The 16202-nt window shown below is 38.6% G+C and overlaps 1 protein-coding gene across 1 annotated transcript in view; it reads left to right on the top strand.

Annotated features, from left to right (window-relative positions):
* Positions 1 to 16202, top strand: part of ctnnd2a (catenin (cadherin-associated protein), delta 2a) — a 272153-nt gene that overhangs the window by 161706 nt on the left and 94245 nt on the right. The window lies entirely within an intron of this gene.

The following is a 16202-nucleotide window of genomic DNA, read 5'->3' as shown; positions in this document are numbered from 1 at the left end:
ACTCTAGACTTTGAAAAATGAAGGTAAACAGCAATTATTCTTTAATTTGACAGGAAAATCTCTCATAAATATACAAAAAGTTTTTGCCAAATTAAACTTCTGTTTTTTTGTCCAGTGCAGCTACCTCATATGTACGAGGAAAAACGATCTAATAAGACACTGTTTTACTCCAGTCACACACCAGTTGCTTGAGACTTTTTTTTTCACCTCCCATAGTGTCATGCTGTGCATAAAAGCATCCTACTGGGCTGTGATCACTTCCATCCTCTTGTCTTTGCAATTAAGCAAAGCTCATTCCCCGTCTTTTTTTTATACATATTTCACAGGACTCTTGATGTATAATTCCTTTAATTACAGAGCAAGAGGGACTGAGGCGGGTGGATCAAGTCTCAGCAGCAGCTGTCAGTCACTGAAAGGGAGAAAGAACACAGTGAACAGAGAGAGTGGGAGATTATTAAGAACAGTGACAATGAAAGTAAAAAAAGAGGGGGGAAATGATTAGCATGTGCACAGTCTGATGAAGGTAAAGTCCGTCACAAAATCCTGCAGTCTTACTGTAGGATGTGTCTACTTTTGATGATATAGTTAGACTGACTGACTCAAGACAGTCTTCATATTTCACAACAGCCAATGTACCCAATCAAGTGAAAGCTCATATCTGGTGAGTTTTGTTATTATAAAATAAACACAGCACTTCTGACTTACACTAGAATATCGTATCTGTTTACTTCACAAAAGGAACGATTATTGTCTTTTTCTTTGCACTCTGGACTTTGTTGTTCATAAACACTTCTTCTTTAGCAAAGTAGTATCAATTCTGAGCGAGGTATATGTTTTATTAAGGCATAATCTTCACACAGCAACAACATAACATAACAAAATAGTTGTAAGAGTAGACAGAAATATGTTTCCAGAAGGTTCAAAGAGATACTGGAGAGCCAGAAGTGAATATAGGTCAGTAAGATAAGAAAATGTGAGCGATTGCATTTTCACATCCTAAATCTAGTACTTGATGATGAAAAGAGGCATTGCATACCTAAAAGGCTAAATTAGCTAATCCGTTGTATAACTGGTTTTAATATATTAAGTTGTAATGCTGTAATGTAAGCTGAAATGTATTTCTATACATAAGTGTGTGTGTGTGTGTGTGTGTGTGTGTGTGTGTGTGTGTGTGTGTGTGTGTGCATGGAGGGAGAGGGGGTGTAAGTGGATATGTAGCAGAGGACTTTTTAGAACTTTTAAAAGTTGATTGTTTTGTAATACTCATAATACGAAAACCAAGCCAATGTAGGAGTAGGTTTAGCGCTTACATTTCACATACAAACACACTCAGGCATACGCACATTGTTCTCTTTATGCACTTGCAATGAAAGTGTTTATTGTTGGCCCTCTAGTGTTATTGCCACACTTGCTTGTATGCACAGTCAAGATCATTTTGCTTCCATTATTGCCTCAGGCTTCATGGATTTCTGTGCACAGATCCAGACAGAAATCTCATTTTTCCCCCATTTGCACTTTTTTTCCTCCAGCAAAGTAACAAGAAATGGTAGAATTGCAAGCATTTTGTACACTGGTTGAATTCAACACTAAAGATCTTTTTCACAAATCTGAGCCTTTGTGGTGAATGCTGCCTGCAGATTGCATAGTGATTTATTACTATTATGTTACATCATTACTATTTTTAACTTTATGCACAGTTAAAGGTAGGGATGGGTACCGGTGTCCGGTGCCATTGTGGCACCGGTTCTGACATAAACGGTAGTAACCAGACCGAAAAGCAGCGCACATTTCGGTGCTTTATTTCGGTGCTTTTTTTTTCCTGAGCTGTGATACACTTCTAGCCAATCATTTTACGTTTCCGAGGATAGTAGGCGGGGCCAGGTACGTACGTTCTGTTAGAGCAGAGCTACAGATTAAAAATGTCCAAGGCGAAGCGGTCAAAAGTATGGCTGTACTTCACAGCAAAATATGCAAACTCAGCAGCCTGCAACAAGTGCTTTAAGCTGATACTGTGATACTGTCTAAGGAGGTAACACCAAGAATCCGATTAAACAGCTGGCGACGCATAGCGTTTTTTTTTAAAAGCCGAGAAATGCGCCGTATTTGATAGCTTGCTGCGAGACCTCACACCGAGCACGTCGGGTGGGTTGCCAGTTATCGGACCCGGAGCAACATCCCCCAAAAACCGGAAGAGGAGAGTCCTGGCCCCTAGCCCTGCCAGTGTAGCAGAAATGATGACGGATGATGATGCAGCAGCAGCCGTTCTTCTCTGCATGAGTAGCTTAATGTTGTTCGTGTGTAATTTACGTTGAGTAGGCTAACCACGTTATTACATTAATGCATGTAAGGTGAACTAGCAAACATCATCATAGCTACATGCGGCTGTCCTCTTGTTTGATGGCAGATACTCCCTTCACCCTGGCCAAAAAGGCTAAAATGACCAAAGAAAAAGTGGGAAACAGCTGAACATGAGAGGTTTTTGGACAAAGTTTGTGTTTTTTCCATTGTTTAAGCACTGCTTCCAGCCAAGAGTGATGCCATATATGCCACATAGCTGCAGAAAAGGCTAACATTGTTATCTTTTTACAAAAAAACCCAGCTGAACATGAGAGGTTTTTTGACAAAGTTTGTGTTCTCCATTCTTTAAGCACCGGTTCGAGCACCGTTTAAGCACCAGCACCGTTTCAAAAGTACCGATTTGGCACCGGTATCGGATAAAACCTAAACGATACCCATCCCTAGTTAAAGGTGTCTTTAAATGCCTAATTTCTAGCTGTATTTTTTATGCAGTTATCTTACTGTGCTTAATATTGTTGAATTGAAGTGTGTTAGATTTCTCTTTGTCAGGAGGTTAAATGGCCTCCTACTCAAACTCCACTCTCTCTCTTGCTGTAATTGGATCTAGTTGAGCTAACATGAAGTGCTAAATGAGTTAGCAGCTATTAGACACAAAGAACACTGCGAGTGAGGGCAGAGGTTATGTGTGCATGTTTTAATGTGTGTGTGTGTGTGTGTGTGTGTGTGTGTGTACATGTGTGTACACACGAAACGAAAGACTATGTTTTTTTATATAATCAATTAGCATATCTTATTTATTAATGTGTGTATGTCACTGTATAATGTGTGTGTGCATACATGGTAGCCAGTGACATACTGCTATTATAGCTGCAAAAGAGTGAGCATGATAAGCAAGAGGTGGTGACAGCAACATGAAGGGAAAACTCAATATCTGTCAATGGATAGCAGTACAGAGAGGTGGGAGGAAGACAAGGAGACAAGATAGATGAGGGGTGGAAGGAAGGAGGGAAGAAGGAATTACTGATGAGAAAGCTAAAGGGAGCAGTGCAAAATAAAGCTGGAGAAACAGGAGGAAGGGAAGAAAATAGACACAAAGAGAAAAGGAGGGAAATGCAGAAAGACGAGGGAAATGAGGAAAAGTTAAGGTTGGTCTTTAGGTGATCAACATGCATGGGGAGAATAAATATAAGAATAATAGGAAAAGTGCAGAGAAGGCAAGGGCAAAATATAGATACAGTGTCTCCCATTATTGTTTTGTCTAAGGCAGCGTCTCAGAAAGTTTGTGCGTTTCCCTCTAAGCGTTCTGCGTGTAAAGCGATTGTCACCCCCACTGGGTTTCTTTCTTAAAATGAATATTAAAAACAGTGTAGGGAGTGAGATGATGAGAAATGTTGAGTGCAGACTTGCATAACCAATAAACAAAGAGAAGAAAGAGGAGCGAAAGGCAATAATGAAGGGGAACATTTTTAACAAATGAAGGGGATTTGGAGACTCTTAAGTGAGTGAAGAAAGCATGGCATCTGCATTTGTTTAGGGAATAAGCTATACTGTACCTTGAGAGATTGAAGGAGAAGAAGACAGAGGGAGGGAACGATGTTGGGCATACAGGAAGAGAGAGAGAAACATTAACTTGGGGAAGATGGGAGTTAGGCACCAGTGGTTTTTGTTCTCAAACTTGGGGCTTAGGAAAGCATGTAATAGGGTGAGAAACAACATAAAGGGTAAGTTAGATTATGCAATGGGAATTCACTGCGCTGCAGTTATGAGGATTGACAGGAAGGAAGAAAGAAAATAGTTGGACCATTTTGATCAAAAACAAGACTACACCATTGTTTCAGCTGTGGGGAAATGCTCGACTTATCTAATCGCACACTGAGCCTGAAACATAGACACAAGACTTCAAGATAAATCAGACTCTCGTCATTTAAATCAGACTCGCCTCATTTACATTTTCTCCTCCAAACGTATTCACGCAGCAGTGATGGCTGCAGCATTAGTAATATTTGATGTTAAAGTTTGTTAAAGACTATTTTAATTATTTCATGTGATACATGTTTTTTTTTCCTTTAGTGTTGTAGTTTTGCTTACATTTCAAGGCAGCCAATAAGCTCTTTTGATGTTGCACATCTAATGTAAATAGTAAATCTAGTAGTAAAAGTCCAATAACGTCTTACTTTAGATATAAATTCTAGTTGGCTTTGACATTTTTCTTTTTAAATAACGGATTATTCAAATGTGTATATTTGTGTTAATCTGTAAATTTGAAATAACTAACATGCCAAAAATATAATTTAAAAAATCCATATCCAACGTTATTTGAAGTTAAAGTAACTTAACTTTAAAAATACCTCAGTGGCTCTTTTTAGGAGCGACTGCCTCTAACATAAACTTAAGTTGCAGAACGTTTCCAAAGTGATTGACTGTGACTATTTATTGTCAGTAGTATCACACTCAACACTTTATTTCAATAAGGAGAGTGCCTAAAATGTGAACATCCAAAATACAAGTTGAATTTAGAAGAGCATAATTCCAAATGAAGGTAGGATATAGACCTGAGATAGTCCAGACTCCGATGATGGTGAAGCAGAGTAGTTGAGACAGTTGATGATGAGATTGGATGAGGTCCCCTGTGTGGATGAGGTGAAGATGGGGAGAAGGAGCGTTAAAAAACAGCCGGCCTGAAATGGAGATTGGGAAGAAATTACGTGTAGTAGGTGAGCCCGATTACCACCAAAGATGTGAAGACAATCTGGCAATGACCCAATTACATGCATTAATTACATATATACTGCACGCTCCATGAAGAGATGCAGATCAGGTGGGAGGGAAAACGTCCAACTCCTAGACGCCGCCCTGAGGCGGACCATTCCTCTCTAGAGGAAGCGGAGAGAGAAACAAAACAGTTTCCAAAAAACAAAAAGAAAGTGAACTACCCTCGCATGACAATGCTGGAACATCATTGTATGAGTTTATGGGTGTCTGTATGCGTTGAGAAGCTGCAGTGGAGGGTGTAATTATGCAGTGATGGCTCTTGTTGAGCACAAATGTTTATTTATGAGGAAAAGAAAGGGAATAAAGTGCCTGTATCCCCTTCTTGTAACCATAGTTTATGCAAGTGTATTGTTTGGATCTATGTACCCACATATGGTTTATGTACAGTATAACTATAGAGATGAGATACCTGTGCATGTTTGTGTGTGTGACAGACATTCTGATTCTGATACAGTGTTCTCCTTTTTCAGTAAATTAGGTAAAGAACTGTTACTGCTTTTAGCATTTGGTTTGTGTCTTTTTTTTCTTGTTTGCTAAATTGGACGGCTGTTTTCAGCACTGATGCAACAGAACCACAAATGCACTGATAGGCTCTATACTTTTGCTTTTGGCGTTCTCCTACACAGCTTTAATGCCTCTGTTTGCAACAGCTGTGGCTGGATGCATAATGTTTTTGAGCTGTCCATACATCTCTTTTCTGCTTTTTCACTTTCAGATTATTATAAAAGATGCAGATGACATCATTGCTCAGTAGTTTGAGGTTTTATAGAAGAACAGTGCTTGATTTGACATTGGTCATGATCATTTTACATGACATATCTTTTTAAATTAGATGAAAAAATAAACGCTTGTCTGTAGGATGTAACTATTAGTTATTTTCACCAGAGTTATTCAGACTTTATTCGTTAGCTGATTGTATTTCTGTCTGTTTACCACTTTTGGGACATAATTGATTGTCAGTTTGAATGCTTAATGTCACCATGAAAAGCTGCTTGACTGAAAATAAGGGAAGGACAGAAAGAAGAGAAGCCATCAATACATTTGCATGCTTTCTTATTAATCTGTATTCTTCTCGAGGCATAGAAAATGAAAGAAGACGGGGAAAAAGTGTTAATGAGAGAAAGATAGAGAAAGATGAAAGGATGTCGTGGTAACTGGGTGGCTTGGAGAGAAAGCAAGGGAGGGTGGACGGTAAGGGTGGGAGAGCACAGTTACAGGGTGAGAAGGGGACTTAACCAAAGAGAAAGAAAGAGAGAGAAACCGACAGAGGACACACTCTATTGGCTCTCAGCACGGCCCAGGGGTAATTTCCTCTCCACATGAGAAATGCATGCTGGGATATGGAATCACCTCCAAGGGAGGGTAATGATGCATTGCCAGAACCTTGGCTCTGAGGCACAGCTGTGTGTGTGTGTGTCTGTGTTCACAATATGCACATGTGAACGTGTGTGTGTGTGTGTGTGTGTGTGTGTGTGTGTGTGTGTGTGTGTGTGTCCTGGCCGTCATCCCTGCCTGTTCTGGGTAAATTGCCCATTGTAGTTATTTTCCCTTTTCTGAGGTGGCCTCTCTCTGTGTGTGTGTGTGTGTGTGTGTGTGTGTGTGTGTGTGTGTGTGTGTGTGTGTGTGTGACCTTGGGATAATAACAACCCCGTGTATCTGCCTTCTTCCCTGCTACAATGAGCTTCATCCTGTATCTGAGGCCTGGGAGACAAAAGGATGACCAAAGCGAGACAGGCTATTAATGTAGATGAGTTGCCCATTGCATACTTACACCTAGAGGCACTAATGCAAAATTCTATACTTAAGCATTTAGACATTGGCAAAAAATGTCTTACGCATAAGAGGTTAAGGCTAAACTTCAGCTGATATTTGGCTGTCAGGGAGAGGGAAACCAAAATATAAAGTAAGGTTGTGGTTGCAGGACATTTTCTCACTATAAGTATGTGCAATGTCCAGTCAGTAATGAATCTGTCATGGACTTTTGATTCATTAATTGCTTTATTTTTAATGCTAATTACTGCCACTAACACTTTTTAACTGAAATTCATCAAACCTTATACATGAGTGCACATGAACAGAAACGTACAAATTCATCTATAGGGTAGGGAATGTGTTAGGATGGGATATGGCTCCGCTCCACCACCTCTCTGCTGCTCTGCCTCCTGACACTAGTGGCATTTGGGAGGGATTATGGGAAAATGTCACACCAGCGAAATTACTGTATATCTTCTCTCCTCCCCATGCCTCACTTCACTTCACCTCTTCTCTGGCTTTTACTTGAGGAGAACACAGCCTAATCATAGCCAACAGGCCTAATGGTACTCTGGTAGAAACAGTGCACTGATACAAAATTAAATGTCAATTTACAAAAGCTTATTATAGTGCTAATCTTTACCTTAATACGTGTTACTATGAATCTTAAAAAACAAACAGTATACTTTTCACAGACAAGAGCCGAGTCACTTATTTTTATGTTAATTTGTGCTTAAATCATTTATAAGAAGTTTCTATAAATGTTTGGCTGCAGGCAAAATCTCACCTGGATAGCTGTGTGTTAGGCTCAGTCTATAGTCCAGTTTCACTATGTAATTATTTTTAACTCTCCTTCTAAGACACTAATAATAAGATTTAATTTTTCTTGTATTTAATTATTATTTTTATTAACTCTGGGCAAAAATGTCAAGCAGCCATCGGTATCTTTCCACAGTACTCTTCATGGGACTGTTGATGTTAAGGTCAGCAAGTTGTGCCTCTCGTGCAGGAGAGGCATCTTGACCTTTTAGCTGAGTTGCTTCAGAAAAGCAAACGAATGGGGTTCTGCAATGACCAGTGAGCTACTAAGATGCAGTGTGTGGCTGAATCTGTGAGAAAGATTTACATGAGAAATGAAAAAAAAAGAAGATCATGGATCTTTGTTATGGTTGCTGTATTACTTTCAAACGCAATAGTTTTTTGTTTTTGATCACATTTAGTCATGCATTCATATCTGTATTTACCTGCTCCAAAAGCACCTGCGGATTCCAGTCCTGTCATGATACATCCCACTGGAAGAGCTCTTACTGAAATAAAAAGCACTTAGACACCCACTGAAGCGCTCACACCCACACATATGCACACAGAAACCAATATTAACAATATTATACTTAATCTAATATCTATTTGCCATGCTAATTAAAAGGTACTGACTCACTGGTATGTTGCCAAAGACTTTCCAAGCATAAAGCAGAACTAACCGGACAAAGGAGTATTTAAAAAAACAGAGGAATTTTTTTGGTTTTAAGTCTAACCATAATTTATGAGAACACACTACAGTTATGACCTTAAACACAGTTTCTCCGCATCTATTAGTGCTTGGATGTCCAGTGGCGGATCTATGACAGGATTGTGATTTCTTCCTTCAGCTGATTGAATCTGAATCTGAGCGAGAAAGTGAATTAGTGGTATTTAAAACTCTTTTTTTTTTAACCAACAAAGTGCTTAAATAAAGGCAAATCAATCATTCTGCATCTGTGTTTGTTTTGCATAACACTGAGCTATACAGATAGAAAGATTATGTGAATTCAGCCAACACATATGCTACAGAGACATCAGATTGATGTGCTTTTGATTGGATTTTGACTGATTGAAAATTTGGGAAAGGGAACTAAAGAGGAAGAGAAGTTCAAAGAAATGCACGTGACAAAAATCAGAATAGCTGCTCTAGATAGCTTTAGGTGTTTTTCTCACTAGTTTCACTCCACTACAAAGACGTCCCTTTTAATTTGTCTTCTGTACGACAGGCCAGAGCTTGATGCTTCAAGTGTAGTCTATATTTCCATGTCCCACATGTTTTTAATTCAACCCCATGTGGCAGCAGACAGCTACAGCTTATAGATTTGGTGCTGTAAAGCTCAGTGTAGCACCTTTTCAGAGCCGATGTAATGCCCATAACCCCTTAAAAGTACCAGTGGGGCTGCTCAGTAACCACCGGAATGTGTGCAGCTGGATGCTTTTGAAAAAGCATCCATGCTCCATGAATCATCTCTTGTCAAATAAAGCAAAACATATTTGTTGATGACACATCACTGATAGTAGCCATTGTTAAGAACCCCCACAATAGTTATTTACTGGGAGGAAAAACTGTTCTATTTGCCCTATAAAAATAGGTGTTTGGCTATGCCATTATAATTTTTTTGTTTCTTTGTTTGTTTGTTTGTTTGTTTTCATTCAGGGAAATGCTCCTGTTCTCATCATAAACTTGCCTTCCTCGCTTTCGCTCTGCAGAGTCAGTTCTGTTTTTTTCACTAAGTTATGATAAAATAACACAGATTCATCCGAGGGCCTCCGACTGAATGCAGAAACTCATCTGTCATGCATCCATTACTCTCATCATCTCTCTCTCCATCACTCCATCACAGCTCTGCAGGTCTGATGGGCTGGGAGGTATAGACATCCATCCAGAACAAAGCACCAAGTGTTTTCTCCAGTTCTTTCAGTGTAAACACACAGTTGTTCTCCCTCCTGTTGTCCTTTGTGTCTATTAAAGTAGCAAATCACTTCTCTGTCCCTCTCCTTGTTCCTATCAATCTTTTCTCCTTCTTCTTTCCACTGCAGGGTAAAAAGTGATTCCTTAGACTCTACTTACCACGCTTACAATAGTTATATGCGCATGTTTGTGCTTCTGTGTGTGTGCATGCACTTTCATATTATAAACATTGGCTTTGCTATCAGACAGACAGATGCTCGATCATGACTCAAGTCCAATGCTAATCTTGGTAAAATGACGGCAATAAAAAGAAAGCACGGCGAATTAAGAAAAAGTTGCAAGGCACATCTTCATGAGTCATTTCACATGTTAGTGTTATCTTATCCCTCTTGAAGATGTGTGTGAGTATATTCTTGTGTTTTCATTACATCAATAAGTAACATGTGAATTCATGCGTGATAGTGTTTGCTTTTCCCAAGCGTACATTTTGTACCTTTTCTGTATCCCCCTGAATCACTTCACTGATTTTACAGTCTTAAAATGCCATTTGTCAAAAAAGCCTGAACCTTGCAGAATTGTATGTTTGTATATATGTCAGTCAATATTAGAAACAAATAAATGTAATCCAATCTATGTTCATTCTGTTGAAATAAATGCCATTGTAGGGTAAAGGACTATTTATTGAGGACTATTTATTGGTTCACTTACTGTGTACCTTTAATACTTGTAACAGTAACCAATAATGACCAAGTGTTCAGTCAGTCCAAAAACAAGATGGAAAAAAAAAAAGAAAATCAACGAGAAGGCAATATTTTGGCAATTTCAAATACAGGTTTTTGCCTCATTGTTTTATGTCAAACAAGCTGTCAGAGCTGTCAAGCTAGGTCGTAATTTCACACCTATCCCATCATGGGTTTTGCTTTCATGCCAGCAATCGTTTTGCAAGGACGGGTGAACTTGCAGAAAATAAAAGTTTTCTCACCAAATTATACCATTTCAGCGGATTCAGTCATCTGCATCATTGAAATGTTGCTCACTGAATATCATGAAGAAAATAAACCCCATACCTCAGATGAATGAGAGAGGTGGAAAATAAAATATCACTGCTGTCATCTATATTCCTCTATGGAAGGAGTCACACTTTCTATAGTTTTTGTGCATGCTGCTGTGAAATCTCGTGTTTTTTCTCTTTTATTTTATTGTATCTCTATAGCACCTTTCTGTGTGTTTATAGAACACACGACACACTTTGTGTTCAGTTGACCCAGAGTGAATAAAGCATCCACTCTGCCATATTGTTTGACCCCAGATATGTTGGAGCTTCAGCTCGGTGATGTTTCTATTGCTCAGCTCTGTTCCTTATTTCTCTCTTGCCTCCATCCCCATTTTATTTGAAGTGGATGACTGCTTTTAGCCTCACTTAATCCGTTTTTTGTGTGTATGTGTGTGAGAGAGAGAAAGTGAAGTCTTAAGGAGTTGTGTTGCTTTATGGTGCACAAACATACTAGGAAAATGTCAAAAATCTTTAAATGCAGACTCAATTTTGAGACATATTTCCTTTTTATCATCATTTCAGACATTGGTTATATCAGTTTTAGATTCAGAGTTCACAATAGTGAAATCATGTTTGTCATTGTCTGAATTATTTATTTTATCAATGTTTTAAACCATTTTACTCATATTTTTTTCATTTATGTCTTCTACTCCTATCCTAATGCTATCATTTCCACAGTCAGCCTCATTATCTGCCCGCTCGCTCTGTTGCTTTTAAGCCGCTTTTTTTTTTTTTAGCAAATCCTGAAGTGATAGCACTCTGTGTTGCATTTTTGCTCCATTGAGATCTAATGAGAATAGCAGGTGGATAAACTAATCACTGGTTTATTAGTTTTTCTCTGCTGATTACACTCTTTCCCTCTCACACAAACACAAACGGGTTGCACACAAAACAGCACTGAAATATTAACATGCAAACACCCAAACTTATACAGTGCCCAAGGAGGATTTAGTCACCTTAGGGTGAACTGTAGGACAAGTAAAGAATTAACCAGTAATGCTGGGATAAGAGCTAAAATAAAATAAAATTTCACTTCTTTATATTTCTCATCAAATGATTTTTTAAAATAGTCCTGATCAATAGTTTTTCTTTGAACATTGGCTGCTTTTTCACTTATTTTAAGGCTAGTCCTCATATCTGAATATTTTCGGATGAACAAAAGCTCCAAAGCCGTGCGATGTCCTTCAAGAAGTCTAAACAACTATTCCTGAAGACTACTTAAAAGAAAATAAGAAATCTGGCAGACAAATAGTTCAGACTATACTGAATAATAAAGGCAGTTATACCAAATAAGACTTTCAAGCTTGTTAAAGTTGTACAAGCTTTGTTTTTGTTTTTTTTCTTATCAATTTCCATGCAAGTTTGCATTTGTTTCAATAAAGCTCTGCACCTGTTTCCCATTTTCCAACCCAGCTTTCAGCATAGTTTTTGCATGTGACTATAATGATTGTGTGTAACTCAAAATTGTGCACAAACACTTCCGATATAGATAGAAGTCTGAAGCCACTGCAGCGCTTCAAATTTCCAATTTATATTTTATCATTCTCTAGGCTTTTAGTTCAGGTTTAACTTCCCCATCACAACCAACCCTCCCTATGATAGCAGAGAGTGTATTCAAAAACAGAGTGATAAGAGAAAGAAACATAAGATGTTTGAGTACTGAAGTAAATGTAGAGTGTGTTTGAAGGATGCACATGCTTGTGTGTTTCTGTAACTTAGAGAGAGTGCAGGGGGAAATTACAGACAGAAGAATTTGTTTGTGTGCGTGCATGTGTGTGTGCATGCGTGTGTGTACATCTGAGTGGATCTGCCAAGTCATCTCACTTGTTTAATGTCAGGGCAGGTCTCTGACCTCTACAGTAAGTGTCTGGTTGTGTAATGTGAATCTGGTAGTGGAAGAATGGATTTACACACCCACCTTTTTCTCTCTCACACACGCTTTCACAGAGCACAGTTGTGTATCATGACTTTAGAGGGCATTGCATTGAATCACATTCATATCCTGAAGACTTAGAGTAACTGTAACAATACCTAGTACCTGACTGACCTCACCCTACTGTGAATGTAACCTTAAACTGACTTTGAAATGCCCTCACCTTAAAATGTAATGATTTACATACTGTCAGCCCATTAATGTGACTGTGCAAACAACATTTTTATGTCTTACACACATGACAAAGATAGTTTCACAAGTAAATCAACACACATTTAAATGTTAATATTTTGTTTGACCTTATTGTGATAGCTACATGGCAAAATAATATTGGATAATTTGTGGCTGGTTAACACACATAGACATATGAACTGACACTGTGACACCTTCATTAGCGATAAGGTATGAAGGTACATTTGTTGGACATGGACACACACTCACACATCTGCACGGACGAGCATCCTCATTAGCATCATGGCAAAAAAAAAATAGTCCACCCATCCTGTTTGTTATTCAGTGGCAAGAGCATGATTGCAAATCAGGAGGCAATTTTTTCAGCAGACTCTTGTTCGTCCACCAGCTTAATCCTGTGCCTACACTTTGAATCTCTGAGTATTGTGGATGGGGATTTGATTGGTCAATTTTGTTCACTTTTGGTTGTATCATGGCAGAAGCTGGAGTGGCAGTTCTCAGTGTTATCAGACATAATTGCAGTGCAGTCTGTTGACAGTTGGTCACTGATATCAACCCTTTCATCAAGCTGTAAAAAAAAACAGAGAAAAAGAAAAACAACAACACAGTCTAAAGAAGGCTCGGTTTACTCACCTTAAATCGGGGTACTCAAACTAATCACACAGAAACTTTAATCAGCTTTAATGGGGTTTAATGATGATGTTCAGAGCAGTACACTGACCTTTGAAGAGGTGGAAGTGAATAGATAATTTTTCTGTAGACCTTGGTAAATTAGTACAAATGGTGAAGAATGATATTGCAAATCAGCCATTGGATGAAAAAAAACCCCGCTAAAAGTAAAAATCAGTGATCATTTTTCATACATTTATTTATGTAAACACACACACACAGATACACTTAACATAGCACTATGTTACAATAATATACTGTTTATTAATGATGAATGTAGTCACTCTTGTATCACCATGTTGACTGGCACCATACTAGCTTTTTGAAACAATTTGCGATGAGTGAAATGTGTGAATCTGATGGTGGAATAATAAATATAAATAATAACAATAATAATAGGGAAATAATAACAATATAACAAATCGTAGCTTACCAGTTATAAGGTAAACCTCATAATTGTTTACATGACCTTACTGTAAACATACCCTGCTTTATGTCCCCTTTGACTGTAATTAGAAGCATAATTTAAAAAAAACACCAGATTTTGCTAAATAAGACTTTAAATATCGACTGAGACCAGTGACTTGTTTTTGTTTGTTTGCTCATAACCAAAGCAGGCATACTCTGCTGACCATTAGAAAAAAACAGATTTAACATGCTTCGTTTGTTCTAATCGACTTCCATCTTTTACATACAGTCTGTTGTTAGATTGTATATCACAGTACAACAATATCGTTATCCAATTGGAAAAGTGTCATGAGGGTATCAGATTAAGGCTGACTCCTGGTTCGGATACAGTACAATACACAGCTCAATCTTAATGAGCGTGGTGCGATACAGTGTAATGGTCTAGGTCACCTCAGCACCTACTGGCCCATTTAATGAATGTTTGACTGAGAGTATGTTTCACTGGTCTATTGTTTGGCTGTGTAAACATCCAGTAATTGCACCCTGCAACGGGGGAATAGTACCACCGGGCTGAAAATTACCGATCAGCAAATGCGGGATAATGGCCGTGTGAACATGTGTGTATTTTTTCCTCTTTGTAGTTATGAGGAAGCGTATTTGTGTATTCAAAGACACACAATCATGCATGTGCTATCTGCAAGTGTGCACACTTGTGTGGTTATGTCTTGCGTGCATTGATGTTTGCGTGCGTGTGAACGCTCTCCTTTGTTCACTTACAGTGTGTGTATAATACGCTGTGCACGTGCATGAGTGCACGCCCTTTTCTGGGCGTGTAAATAAATGAACACCTGTCTGTCAGCCTAATGCCCTATTCGATTATGCCTCTGATTCTGTGTGTTCAGCTAATTGCAAGGACTTGTGCTGGCGTTTGTGTTTTCCTTACCCTGGCAAATCGCTCTGTGGCCCTGCACACTAATGTTCCCCTTCAACAACCTCACCCATGCAAACTTCACAAACACATATCTGCAAGCACACAGTCTCTCCCAGTTGACATTTTCTACATTTTAATTTTCAAGTGGCCATACTTATCCAGATCAAATTACAAAAAGAGAGCAAAGTGTAAAAACACTCTTGTAATCTGCTCTAAAAAAAACGACTTATTTAACCATGCAGCAGAAACATTTATTGGACAGCGATACACTGAAAGAACAAAGAAAATAACCAGCATTAACACCATCGTTCTTACTGTATCTGAATGCTCCTTGGATACAGTTCTTTTATATGAAGTATAGATGAAGCGCACCCGAAAATCGTTAAGGATTTTGATGACAATCTTGCTGTTCACCATACTTTAATTAATTACTGTAACATTACTTAGTCTCTACAGACTCTTAATCTTAATTTTTGCTATTTTAGTTTCATAAAAAACTTACAAAATAAAGTTATATTTGTGATTTGTTAGTTTCAAACTATACATTCATCACTAGCTGTTTTCCCATCATTATTTGTTTCTCTGTTCCATGCAAGGTGAGCTGGTCTCACTCAGCAATGCTCATTCTTCTTACTTAATTCTTTGCTCGGTCCTATTCAACCTCCTGAGCCCCAGACTCCCAGCTGGAAGATGCCATAGAGAAAGCATATTGATTTTTCTTGTCATCTGATGGTTGCTGCATGAAACAAAGAAAGGAAAAAAACCTCCAGACAGAGAGAAGGAGAGCGATACACAGGTGTGGCGGTATGTGGAGACAAAGGGAAGGAAAGGAGCTCGAGAAAAACCACACGTAGCTCCAACTGTAGAGATGAGCTGGAGAAAAGTAGTAATCTTTTCATTCTTATGTCCATACTTATTATTATCTGCATTGGATTTTCCTGCTCGTATTCATGGTCTCCTATTTTGTGCTCCTATCTCCATTTCTTCCTGTCTTTGTATGGAATTAATGGCTCACTTTTCTGTTTTCATGAATAGAGGTGAAATGTGATTACGAGAGCCATTTCCATTTGCCCATCAGTAACCGCGGAGCAGAAGGCAAGAAGTAGGGGGATGGTGACACACTATAAGGTGTTTTTATTGTAGCTGACTCACGGCAGATTTTTTTGCTTCTGTTTATTTCTGCATTGGCTTCATTTTAGGCTCAGTCCATCTATCTCTATCCATTCATTTGTCAGCTCAGCTGTTATGGGCTTCAACCTTTCTCTTCCCCCACCTTTCATTGATCCCATTTGCTGGAGCTGTGGCTTTTGTTTGGTTCTTCCAGGTCTACACAGAGAATTTTTTAGCAGGCGAGAAGAATGTGGGCAAAACACATTATATTGCCTAGAGCCATTAAAGGCCAGGGGAGAACACAAACGTTCTGATTCTGTAGAAAGTGCTGTGGTTTTAAAAGGTCCATGTCAACTGCTCCTAAGGCCAC

This window comes from Copadichromis virginalis, linkage group LG9, assembly GCF_057382275.1.
Source record: "Copadichromis virginalis isolate Kocher_CV1m ecotype Utaka linkage group LG9, C_Virginalis_male_GT1.1, whole genome shotgun sequence".
Lineage (NCBI taxonomy): Eukaryota > Metazoa > Chordata > Actinopteri > Cichliformes > Cichlidae > Copadichromis > Copadichromis virginalis.
The sequence above is the reverse complement of the archived record's forward strand: the minus strand, read 5'-3'. Positions and strand labels throughout refer to the sequence as shown.